General features: G+C 47.9%; 1 pseudogene; it reads left to right on the forward strand.

Moving 5' to 3' along the window:
• LOC120022593 overlaps positions 1-12,358 on the forward strand; it is a 282,457-nt pseudogene that overhangs the window by 154,819 nt on the left and 115,280 nt on the right.

Here is a 12,358-nt window from a genome sequence, read left to right on the forward strand (position 1 = left end):
GAGTGATATGGGCGTTGCGTGTTGTCCTTTGGAGAGCTCTGCGTGATTAGCACACTGATATTAATGAAATAATAGGCTCGCTTTTATCAAGTGACAAACTTTTATGGAAATGTGCTTGCATACAAGTGGACTGGACTATTATTTGTTCAGATTTCATTATCAGTTTTTTTTTGTTCTGCCATTACAATCAACCCATTGTTTGTTTTTGTCTTAATTTTAATTAATACACCAATGTATCTTGAGAATTAATATTGTATTATCAATGGGGATTAGTCAAATCCAAAGTGGTTCCTTTCTTGTTAACACATTTTCATAACCTCAAGCTTGTATTCAATATGAACTGCTAAAGCTCAGTCGAAGGCATTGTGTCACTAGATTTCGATCACATTGAGAAAGTGAGCATACACAATCTGCAGTTCAGTTAAGTTCCCTTTAAAGTTTCAATTATTCCTGGTAGAGTATTATAGGTGGTTTTGTTCCTCGTAGAGTATCGTAAGTGGTATTGTGCCTCGAAGAGTATTATAGGTGGTTTTGTTCTTGGTAGAGTATTGTAGGTGTGTTGTTCCTGGTAGAGTATTGTGGGTGGTTGTGTTCCTGGTGGAGTATTGTATGTGGTATTGTTCCTGGTAGAGTATTGTAGGTGTGTTGTTCCTGGTAGAGTATTGTGGGTGGTTGTGTTCCTGGTGGAGTATTGTATGTGGTATTGTTCCTGGTAGAGTATTGTAGGTGTGTTGTTCCTGGTAGAGTATTGTGGGTGGTTGTGTTCCTGGTGGAGTATTGTATGTGGTATTGTTCCTGGTAGAGTATTGTATGTGGTATTGTTCCTCGTAGAGTATTGTATGTGGTATTGTTCCTCGTAGAGTATTGTAGGTGGTATTGTTCCTCGTAGAGTATTGTATGTGGTATTGTTCCTGGTAGAGTATTGTAGGTGGTATTGTTCCTGGTAGAGTATTGTATGTGGTATTGTTCCTGGTAGAGTATTGTATGTGGTATTGTTCCTGGTAGAGTATTGTAGGTGGTATTGTTCCTGGTAGAGTATTGTAGGTGGTATTGTTCCTGGTAGAGTATTGTAGGTGGTATTGTTCCTGGTAGAGTATTGTAGGTGGTATTGTTCCTGGTAGAGTATTGTATGTGGTATTGTTCCTGGTAGAGTATTGTAGGTGGTTGTGTTTCTGGTAGAGTATTGTATGTGGTATTGTTCCTGGTAGAGTATTGTAGGTGGTATTGTTCCTGGTAGAGTATTGTAGATGGTATTGCTCCTGGTAGAGTATTGTATGTGGTATTGTTCCTGGTAGAGTATTGCGTGCGGTATTGTTCCTGGTAGAGTATTGTAGGCGGTATTGTTCCTGGTAGAGTATTGTAGGTGGTATTGTTCCTGGTAGAGTATTGTAGGTGGTATTGTTCCTGGTAGAGTATTGTAGGTGGTATTGTTCCTGGTAGAGTATTGTAGGTGGTATTGTTCCTGGTAGAGTATTGTATGTGGTATTGTTCCTGGTAGAGTATTGTAGGTGGTATTGTTCCTCGTAGAGTATTGTATGTGGTATTGTTCCTGGTAGAGTATTGTAGGCAGTATTGTTCCTGGTAGAGTATTGTAGGTGGTTGTGTTTCTGGTAGAGTATTGTTCCTGGTAGAGTATTGTAGGTGGTATTGTTCCTCGTAGAGTATTGTAGATGGTATTGTTCCTGGTAGAGTATTGTAGGTGGTTGTGTTTCTGGTAGAGTATTGTAGGTGGTATTGTTCCTGGTAGAGTATTGCAGGCGGTATTGTTCCTGGTATAGTATTGCAGGCGGTATTGTTCCTGGTAGAGTATTGCAGGCGGTATTGTTCCTGGTAGAGTATTGTAGGTGGTATTGTTCCTCGTAGAGTATTGTAGATGGTATTGTTCCTCGTAGGGTATTGTAGGTGGTATTGTTCCTGGTAGAGTATTGTAGGTGGTATTGTTCCTCGTAGAGTATTGTAGGTGGTATTGTTCCTGGTAGAGTATTGTATGTGGTATTGTTCCTCGTAGAGTATTGTAGATGGTATTGTTCCTCGTAGGGTATTGTAGATGGTATTGTTCCTCGTAGGGTATTATAGGTGGTATTGTTCCTGGTAGAGTATTGTAGGTGGTATTGTTCCTCGTAGAGTATTGTAGGTGGTATTGTTCCTCGTAGAGTATTGTAGGTGGTATTGTTCCTCGTAGAGTATTGTATGTGGTACTGTTCCTGGTAGAGTATTGTATGTGGTATTGTTCCTGGTAGAGTATTGTAGGTGGTATTGTTCCTCGTAGAGTATTGTAGATGGTATTGTTCCTGGTAGAGTATTGTATGTGGTATTGTTCCTCGTAGAGTATTGTAGATGGTATTGTTCCTCGTAGAGTATTGTAGATGGTATTGTTCCTGGTAGAGTATTGTAGGTGGTATTGTTCCTCGTAGAGTATTGTAGGTGTTATTGTTCCTAGTAGAGTATTGTATGTGGTATTGTTCCTGGTAGAGTATTGTAGGTGGTATTGTTCCTGGTAGAGTATTGTAGGTGGTATTGTTCCTGGTAGAGTATTGTAGGTGGTATTGTTCCTCGTAGAGTATTGTAGGTGGTATTGTTCCTGGTAGAGTATTGTAGATGGTATTGTTCCTCGTAGAGTATTGTATGTGGTATTGTTCCTGGTAGAGTATTGTAGGTGGTATATTGTATGTGGTATTGTTCCTCGTAGAGTATTGTAGATGGTATTGTTCCTCGTAGGTTATTGTACGTGGTATTATTCCTGGTAGAGTATTGTAGGTGGTGGTTGTCTCACCTAGCTATCTTAAGATAAGCACACTAACTGTTAGTGGCTCTGGAAAAGAGTGTCTGCTAGATGACTAAAATGTAAAAATGTGATAAAAGCTTCTAAATCATCAGCAATTATAACTCTTTCTCTGAATGACCATATGATTATTTTCCCCCTCTGCAGTATGAGTCAGGTACGTTAGTCAAGTGTGCACCAGGACTACGACAGTGATTAAAGCATCTAAATGATCATATTGTTAATATACAGTACCAGTTGAAAGTTTGGACACACCTACTCATTCAAGGTTTTTTATTTATTTTTACTATTTTCTACATTATAAAATAGTAGTCAATACATCAACACTATGAAATAACCCATGGAATCATATAGTAACCAAAAAAGTGTTAAAACAAATCCAAATATATTTTAGATTTGTGATTATTCAAAGTAGCCACCCTTTGCCTTGATGACAGCTTTGCACACTCTTGGCATTCTCTCAACCAGCTTCATGAGGAATGCTTTTCCAACAGTCTTGAAGGAGTTCCCACATATGCTGAACATTTATTGGCTGCTTTTCCTTCACCCAACTCATTCCAAACCATCTTAATTGGGTTGAGGTCGGGTGATTGTAGAGGCCAGTTCATCTGATGCAGCACTCCGTCACTTTCCTTCTTGGTCAAATAGCCCTTACACATCCTAGAGGTATGTTTTGGGTCATTGTCTTGTTGAAAAACAAATGATAATCCCATGAAGCGCAAACCAGATGGGATGACGCATCGCTGCAGAATGCTGTGGTAGCCATGCTGATTAAGTGTGCCTTCAATTCTAAATGAATCACAGACAGTGTCACTAGCATAGCACCATCACACCTCCTCCTCCATGCTTCACGGTGGGAACCACGCATGCGGAGATCATCCGTTCACCTACTCTGCGTCTCACAAAGACACAGCGGTTGAAAGCTAAAATCTCCATTTTGGACTCATCAGACCAAATGACAGATTTCCACTGGTCTAATGTCCATTGCTCGTGTTTCTTAGCCTAATGAAGTCTCTTCTTCTTATTGGTGTCCTTTAGTAGTGTTTTATTTGCAGCAATTCGACCATCAAGTCCTGATTCACACATTCTCTTCTGAATAGTTGATGTTCAGAGATGTGTCCGTTACTTGAACTCTGTGGAGCATTTATTTGGGCTGCATTCTAAGGCTGGCTACTCTAATGAACTTATCCTCTGCAGCAGAGAGGTAACTCTGGGTCTTCCTTTCCTGTGGTGGTCCTCATGAGAGCCAGTTTCATCATAGCTCTTGATGGTTTTTGCGACTGCACTTGAAGAAACGTTCAAAGTTCTTGACATGTTCCGTATTGACTGACCTTCATGTCTTAAAGTAATGATGGACTGTCATTTCTCTTTGCTTATTTGAGCTGTTCTTGCCATAATATGCACTTGTTCTTTTACCAAAACGGACTATCTTCTGTATACCATCGCTACCTTGTCACAACACAACTGATTGGCTCAAACACATTAAGAAGGAAAGAATTTCCACAAATTAACTTTTAACAAGGCACACCTGTTAATTGAATTGCATTCCAGGTGACTACCTCATGAAGCTAGTTGAGAGAATGCCAAGTGTGTGCAAAGCTGTTATCAAGGCAAAGGGTGGCTACTTTGAAACATCTCAACAACAAAAAAATGTGGGTTACTACATGATTCCATATGTGTTATTTCATAGTGTTGATGTCATCACTATTATTCTACAATGTTGAAAAGAGTAAAAATAAAGAAAAACCCTTAAATGAGTAGGTGTGTCCAAACTTTTGACTGGTACTATATATAAACCTTTTCTAAATGTCCATATTTGAATGATATTGTTACTGTGTTATTCCCTCTCTGCAGTGTGAGTCAGATGAGCTGGAGAAGAGTGTCTACCAGGACTACGACAGTGACAGTGACGTCCCTGATGAACTCAAGCAGGACTTCGTGGACGAGCAGACCGGAGACATCCCTCTCAAGAGGTCAGGACAAAGGGCACAACGTCATGATGTCATATCCCGTGAGCTCACTGGTCAAGTTCTCACGAGCTATGCTACTAGTTAATGCGTGATGTACATCTATAAGTGGAAAGATACATGCATTATATACATCATTTTGAAAGAATTGTGATTATTTTGTTCTCAGTGTAGTGTTGAAACAGATGCATGAATGAATGACATGTTATTTCCGTGTCAAATCGCCAGTTGGCAACCCATCTTATGGGATTAACTGACACATAAACAAACATTACAACAATTCACTTATAGTTCTTCCGGTGTTCTGGGCAGCACGCACCACATAAAGTGAAAAAGAAATCAACAGTAAAAAGAATACAAAAAATAAATATATATATACAGATAAATAAATCCAGAAAAATGAAACGGAAGGCATTTGAACCCAGTCTGGCACAAAGAGAAGATTGAAATGTAAGACAGGTTTATGCACAATCTAAATACATATGTGCCATTTGCTATATGGGAGCTAAATATTTGTATGATTTAATTATAGGTAGCCCTTTTTCTTTTATTCCAGGCTTTATCTGAAAATTCAGCAAACGGAAATACACAATGGACAAGAAATCATTTCAGTTTCTCTTCATGGCTCAGCTACATAATTCCACTGTATATCTGGTGGTCTTTCTCTTCATGGCTCAGCCACATAATTCCAGGGTATATCTGGTGGTCTTTCTCTTCATGGCTCAGCCACATAATTCCAGGGTATATCTGGTGGTCTTTCTCTTCATGGCTCAGCCACATAATTCCAGGGTATATCTGGTGGTCTTTCTCTTCATGGCTCAGCTACATAATTCCAGGGTATATCTGGTGGTCTTTCTCCTCATGGCTCAGCCACATAATTCCAGGGTATACCAGGTGGTCTTTCTCTTCATGGCTCAGCCACATAATGCAGGGTATATCTGCTGGTCTTTCTCTTCATGGCTCAGCCACATAATGCCAGGGTATGTCTGGTCTTTTTCCTCATGGCTCAGCCACACAATTCCAGGGTATATCTGGCGGTCTTTCTCTTCATGGTTCAGCCACATAATTCCAGGGTATATCTGGTGGTCTTTCTCCTCATGGCTCAGCCACATAATGCCAGGGTATATCTGGTGGTCTTTCTCTTCATGGTTCAGCCACATAATTCCAGGGTATATGTCACGCCCTGGCCTTAGTATTCTTTGTTTTCTTTATGTTTTTTAGTTAGGTCAGGGTGTGACATGGGGAATGTATGTGTTTTGTAGTGTCTAGGGGTGTTGTATGTGTATGGGGCAGAGAAGAGTGTAGTTGTCTAGTTATGTCTATGGCTGCCTAGATTGGTTCTCAATCAGAGACAGCTGTCATTCATTGTCTCTGATTGGGAGCCATATTTAAGGCAGCCATAGGCAGTAGGCTTTTGTGGGTAGTTGTCTATGTCTATGTTCTATGTTGCATGTGTGCACTTAGTTCAGGTTTAGCTTCACGGTCGTTTGTTTTGTTCATTTTGTAAGTGTTTTATTTTTTCCTTCATTAAAAGAAGATGTATTTTTCACGCGCTGCGCCTTGGTCCTCTCTCTCTTATCAAGACGATCGTGACAGAACTACCCACCAACCATGGATCAAGCAGCGTGAGAGGAACCAACAACAGCGGCAAAGAAACCAGGACTCGTGGACATGGGAGGATGTTTTGGACGGCAAGGGTTGCTACACATGGGAGGAGATCCGAGCTGGAAGAGATCGCCTCCCATGGGAACAGCTGGAGGCGATTAGGAGAGCAGAGACAACCGGAGAGAGGAACCGGAGTTATGAGGGTATGCGACTAGCAAGGAAGCCTGTGAGTAAACCCCAAAAATTTCTTGGGTGGGGGCTAGAAGGGAGAGTGGCGAAGTCAGGTAGGAGACCTGCGCCCACTCCTTGTACTTACCGTGGAGAGCGAGAGTACGGGCAGACACCGTGTTACGCAGTAGAGCGCATGGTGTCTCCTGTAGGCGTGCATAGCCCGGTTCGGTACATTCCAGCTCCACGTATCGGCCGGGCTAGATTGAGCGTTGAGCCGGATGTCATGAAGCCGGCCCAACGCATCTGGCCACCAGTGCGTCTCCTCGGGCCGGCTTACATGGCACCAGCCGTACGCATGGTGTCCCCGGTTCGCCTACATAGCCCGGTGCGGGTTATTCCACCTCCCCGCACTGGTCGGGCGACGGGGAGCATACAACCAGGTAAGGTTGGGCAGGCTCAGTGCTCAAGGGAGCCAGTACGCCTGCACGGTTCGGTATTTCCGGCGCCACCTCCTCGCTCCAGTCCAGTACCACCAGTGCCTACACCACGCACCAGGCTTCCAGTGCGTCTCCAGAGCCCTGTTCCTCCTCCACGCACTAGCCCTGTGGTGCGTGTCTCCAGCCCAGTGCCTCCAGTCCCGGCACCACGCATCAAGTCTCCTGTGCGTCTCCAGAGCCTTGTACGCACTGTTCCTTCTCCCCGTACTCGCCCTGATGTGCGTGCCCTCAGCCCGGTACCACCAGTGCCGGTACCAAGCACCAGGCCTATAGTACGCCTTGAGAGTCCAGTGTGCCCTGTTGCTGCTCCCTGCACTAGCCTGAAGGTGCGTGTCTTTAGCCCGGTACCTCCAGTTCCGGTACCACGCACCAGGCCTACAGTGCGTCTCAGCCGGCCAGAGTCTGCCGTCTGCCCAGCGGCGCCTGAACTGACCGTCTGCCCAGCGGCGCCTGAACTGCCCGTCTGCCCAACGGCGCCTGAACTGCCCGTCTGCCCAACGCCGTCTGAACTGCCCGTCTGCCCAACGCCGTCTGAACTGTCCGTCTGCCAAGCGCCGCATGAACTGCCCGTCTGCCCAACGGCGCCTGAACTGCCCGTCTGCCCAACGCCGTCTGAACTGTCCGTCTGCCAAGCGCCGCATGAACTGCCCGTCTGTACTGAGCCTTCAAAGCCGCCCGTCTGCCATGAGCCTGCAAAGCCGCCCGTCTGCCATGAGCCTTCAGAGCCGTCCGCCAGACAGGAGCCGCTAGAGCCTTCCGCCAGACAGGAGCCGCTAGAGCCTTCCGCCAGACAGGATCAGCTAGAGCCTTCCGCCAGACAGGATCAGCCAGAGCCTTCCGCCAGACAGGATCAGCCAGAGCCTTCCGCCAGACAGGATCAGCCAGAGCCTTCCGCCAGACAGGATCAGCCAGAGCCGTCAGCGAGCCATGACCAGCCAGAGCCGTCAGCGAGCCATGACCAGCCAGAGCCGTCAGCGAGCCATGACCAGCCAGAGCCGTCAGCGAGCCATGACCAGCCAGAGCCGTCAGCGAGCCATGACCAGCCAGAGCCGTCAGCGAGCCATGACCAGCCAGAGCCGTCATCCAGCCATGAGCCGTCATCCAGCCAGGATCCGCCAGAGCCAGCCAGCCAGGATCCGCCAGCCAGCCAGGATCCGCCAGCCAGCCAGGATCCGCCAGAGCCAGCCAGCCAGGATCCGCCAGCCAGTCCGGTGCTGCCCCTCATTCCGGAGCTGCCCCTCATTCCGGTGTTGCCCTTCATTCCGGTGCTGCCCCTTAGTCCGGTGCTGCCCCTTAGTCCGGTGGGGTTAATTTGGAGGGTGGCCATTTGGAGGAGGCTACCAAAGCGGGTATTGACAATGTGGAGTGGGGGCCACGTCCCGCACCCGAGCCGCCGCCATGATGGGGCCCACCCCGGACCCTCCCCTTTCTATTTCAGGTTGTGCGGTCGGAGTCCGCACCTTTGGGGGGGGGGGGTACTGTCACGCCCTGGCCTTAGTATTCTTTGTTTTCTTTATGTTTTTTAGTTAGGTCAGGGTGTGACATGGGGAATGTATGTGTTTTGTAGTGTCTAGGGGTGTTGTATGTGTATGGGGCAGAGAAGAGTGTAGTTGTCTAGTTATGTCTATGGCTGCCTAGATTGGTTCTCAATCAGAGACAGCTGTCATTCATTGTCTCTGATTGGGAGCCATATTTAAGGCAGCCATAGGCAGTAGGCTTTTGTGGGTAGTTGTCTATGTCTATGTTCTATGTTGCATGTGTGCACTTAGTTCAGGTTTAGCTTCACGGTCGTTTGTTTTGTTCATTTTGTAAGTGTTTTATTTTTTCCTTCATTAAAAGAAGATGTATTTTTCACGCGCTGCGCCTTGGTCCTCTCTCTCTTATCAAGACGATCGTGACAGAACTACCCACCAACCATGGATCAAGCAGCGTGAGAGGAACCAACAACAGCGGCAAAGAAACCAGGACTCGTGGACATGGGAGGTCTTTATCTTCATGGCTCAGCCACATAATGCCAGGGTATATCTGGTGGTCTTTCTGGAAAAAGGACAAGTGTATATCGCGGTAGAAAAAGCCATTTAAATGCATGTATTGGCTATATATTTAGAATAGGTGTCTGAAATATATTTTTAGCTCACCCCTACATAACCCATCAGTCGGCACAACTGCATCAAGTTCTTTGTCTACTGTTACGAATCCCGCCGAGGATGGTGCCTCTTCCCGTTCGGGCGGCGCTCGGCGGTCGTCGTCTCCGGTCTACTAGCTGCCACCGATCCCTTTTTCTGTTTTCTTTTGAGTTAGTCTAATTTGTATCACCTGTTTTGTGTTTAGGTTAGGGGGTATTTAAACCCAGTTGGCCCGCCGACTTTTGTGCGGGCTTGTTTTTCTGTTTGTGTTGGTGGTGTTCCTTATAGTGGATTTCAGTCCTACTTTTATTGGACAGTATTTTGACGCGCCCGTTGTTTGTGTGGCGTCGCCGTTTATGTACTTTATTTCTGGAAGGAATAAATATCCACTTGTTGGAGATTACCCTGCTCTCTGCACCTGACTCTTTCATTCCACCATTGGAACTGTTACAGAAGCCCGCACCCCGTAATGGAGTCAGCAGAAGCAGCAACCACCCCTCTTCCATCGATGGAGGAGCGTGTCCTTCATCACACCGCCGTTCTCCATCGGATTGGGTCGGCTATGGACATGATGATGGAGAGGATGGAGCGATGGGAGAGGAGTGGTATCCCGACAGCTACACCAGCTCCTTCCCAGACGTCGCAACCTACCCCTTCAACGTCGGCATCTGGTTCAGGCGCATTGCGTCTCGCGCTCCCAAGGGAGTACGACGGAGCGGTGGCTGGGTGCCAGGGGTTTTTGCTCCAGTTGGAGCTCTACTTGGCCACCGTTCATCCGACTCCCTCTGGAGAGGAGAGTGTTAGCCTCCTCATCTCCTGTCTGATGGGTAGAGCCCTGGAATGGGCTAATGCGGTCTGGAACGGCCCAGACTCGGTTCGAGACCACTACCCAGAGTTCACCCGCCGCTTTCGGGCCGTATTTGACCACCCTCAGGAGGGCCGAGCGGTGGGTGAGCGACTGTTCCACCTCAGACAGGAGACGAGGAGTGCGCAAGACTTCGCCTTGGAGTTCCGGACCTTGGCTGCTGGTGCGGGGTGGAATGACAGGGCCCTGATGGACCATTACCGATGTAGCCTTCGGGAGGACGTCCGTCGGGAGCTAGCTTGTCGAGACACTACCCTCTCTCTCGATGAGCTAATTGACATGTCTATACGACTGGACAATCTGCTAGCTGCCCGCGGGCGTTCAGAGGGGGTCCTGTCAGTTCCACCTCCCAGCCCTCCCGCTCCAACTCCGATGGAGTTGGGAGGGGCTGCATCTAGGGGGGCCGGAGGAGGTGGCTTCTCTTGCACCTATTGTGGCCGGAGAGGACACACTTCAGACCGGTGCAGGAGGAGCGCCTCTGGGAGTAGAGATGGCAGGCGGAATACTTCTCGGTCACCCCAGGTGAGTAGGCACAAGACTCACCCAGAGCTTCCTGTCGGTCACATGTTTTTGGTTATTTTTTTCCCTGCGTTTTTCCCCTCTCTCCAGCATAAGGCGCTAGTAGACTCAGGCGCAGCTGGGAGTTTTATGGATCGCGGACTAGCCCGTAAGTTGGGTATTCCGTTGGTACAGATAGACCCCCCTTTCCCTGTGCACTCCTTAGATAGCCGACCGTTAGGGTCAGGGCTGATCAGGGAGGCCACGATTCCGCTGGACATAACGCAGGGGGATCATAGGGAGCAGATTAGTTTCTACCTTATTGATTCACCTGGGTTTCCGGTGGTGTTGGGGGTTCCCTGGCTAGCCATTCACAATCCCCTCATTTCCTGGAGACAGGGAGCTCTTCAGGGGTGGTCAGAGGAGTGTTCAGGTAGGTGTGTGGGAGTTTCCATCGGTGCCACATCGGTGGAGAGTCCAGACCAGGTTTCCACTGTGCGCATTCCCCCAGAATATGCCGATTTGGCTATCGCTTTTAGTAAGAAGAAAGCGACCAAATTACCACCTCATCGACGGTGGGATTGCGTGATAAACCTCCAGGAGAACGCTGCACTTCCCAGGAGTCATGTGTACCCATTGTCACAGGAGGAGACGTTGGCTATGGAGACATATGTCACGGAAACTCTGAGACAGGGGTTCATTCGGCCCTCCATGTCACCCGCCTCCTCGAGTTTCTTTTTTGTGAGAAAGAAGGAGGGAGGTCTGCGTCCGTGCATTGATTATCGAGGTCTAAATTCAATCACAGTGGGATTTAGTTATCCGCTACCTCTCATCGCTACGGCGGTGGAATCATTCCACGGAGCACGTTTTTTCACAAAACTGGATCTCAGGAGCGCGTATAATCTGGTGCGTATTCGGGAAGGAGACGAGTGGAAAACAGCGTTTAGTACCACATCAGGCCACTATGAGTACTTCGTCATGCCGTATGGGTTAAAGAATGCTCCAGCCGTTTTTCAATCCTTTGTAGATGAGATTCTCAGGGACTTGCACGGGCAGGGTGTGGTAGTGTATATTGATGACATCTTGATCTATTCTGCCACACGCGCCGCGCATGTCTCCCTGGTGCGCAGGGTCCTTGGGCGGCTGCTGGAGCATGACTTATACGTCAAGGCTGAGAAATGTGTGTTCTCCAAACAAGCCGTTTCCTTCCTGGGTTATCGCATTTCCACCTCAGGGGTGGTGATGGAGAGTGACCGCGTTAACGCCGTGCGTAATTGGCCGACTCCAACCACGGTAAAGGAGGTGCAGCGGTTTTTAGGGTTTGCCAATTACTACCGGAGGTTTATCCGGGGTTTTGGCCAAGTGGCAGCACCCATTACCTCACTGCTAAAGGGAGGGCCGGTGCGTCTACAGTGGTCGGCCGAGGCAGAGGGAGCTTTCAACCAGTTGAAGGCACGGTTTACTGAGGCTCCCGTGTTGGCGCATCCGGACCCTTCATTAGCGTTCATAGTGGAGGTGGATGCGTCCGAGGCTGGTGTTGGAGCCGTGCTATCACAGCGCTCGGGCACGCCACCGAAGCTCCGTCCCTGTGCCTTCTTTTCTAAGAAGCTGGGTCCGGCGGAGCGGAACTATGATGTGGGGGACAGGGAGCTACTAGCTATGGTAAAAGCCCTGAAGGTGTGGAGACACTGGCTTGAGGGGGCGAAGTACCCTTTTCTCATCTGGACTGACCACCGCAATCTGGAGTATATCCGAGAGGCGAGGAGACTGAATCCGCGTCAGGCGAGGTGGGCCATGTTCTTTACTCGTTTTAGATTTACGATCTCTTACCGACCAGGTTCCCTCAA

Source organism: Salvelinus namaycush, chromosome 27 (genome assembly GCF_016432855.1).
Source record: "Salvelinus namaycush isolate Seneca chromosome 27, SaNama_1.0, whole genome shotgun sequence".
Lineage (NCBI taxonomy): Eukaryota > Metazoa > Chordata > Actinopteri > Salmoniformes > Salmonidae > Salvelinus > Salvelinus namaycush.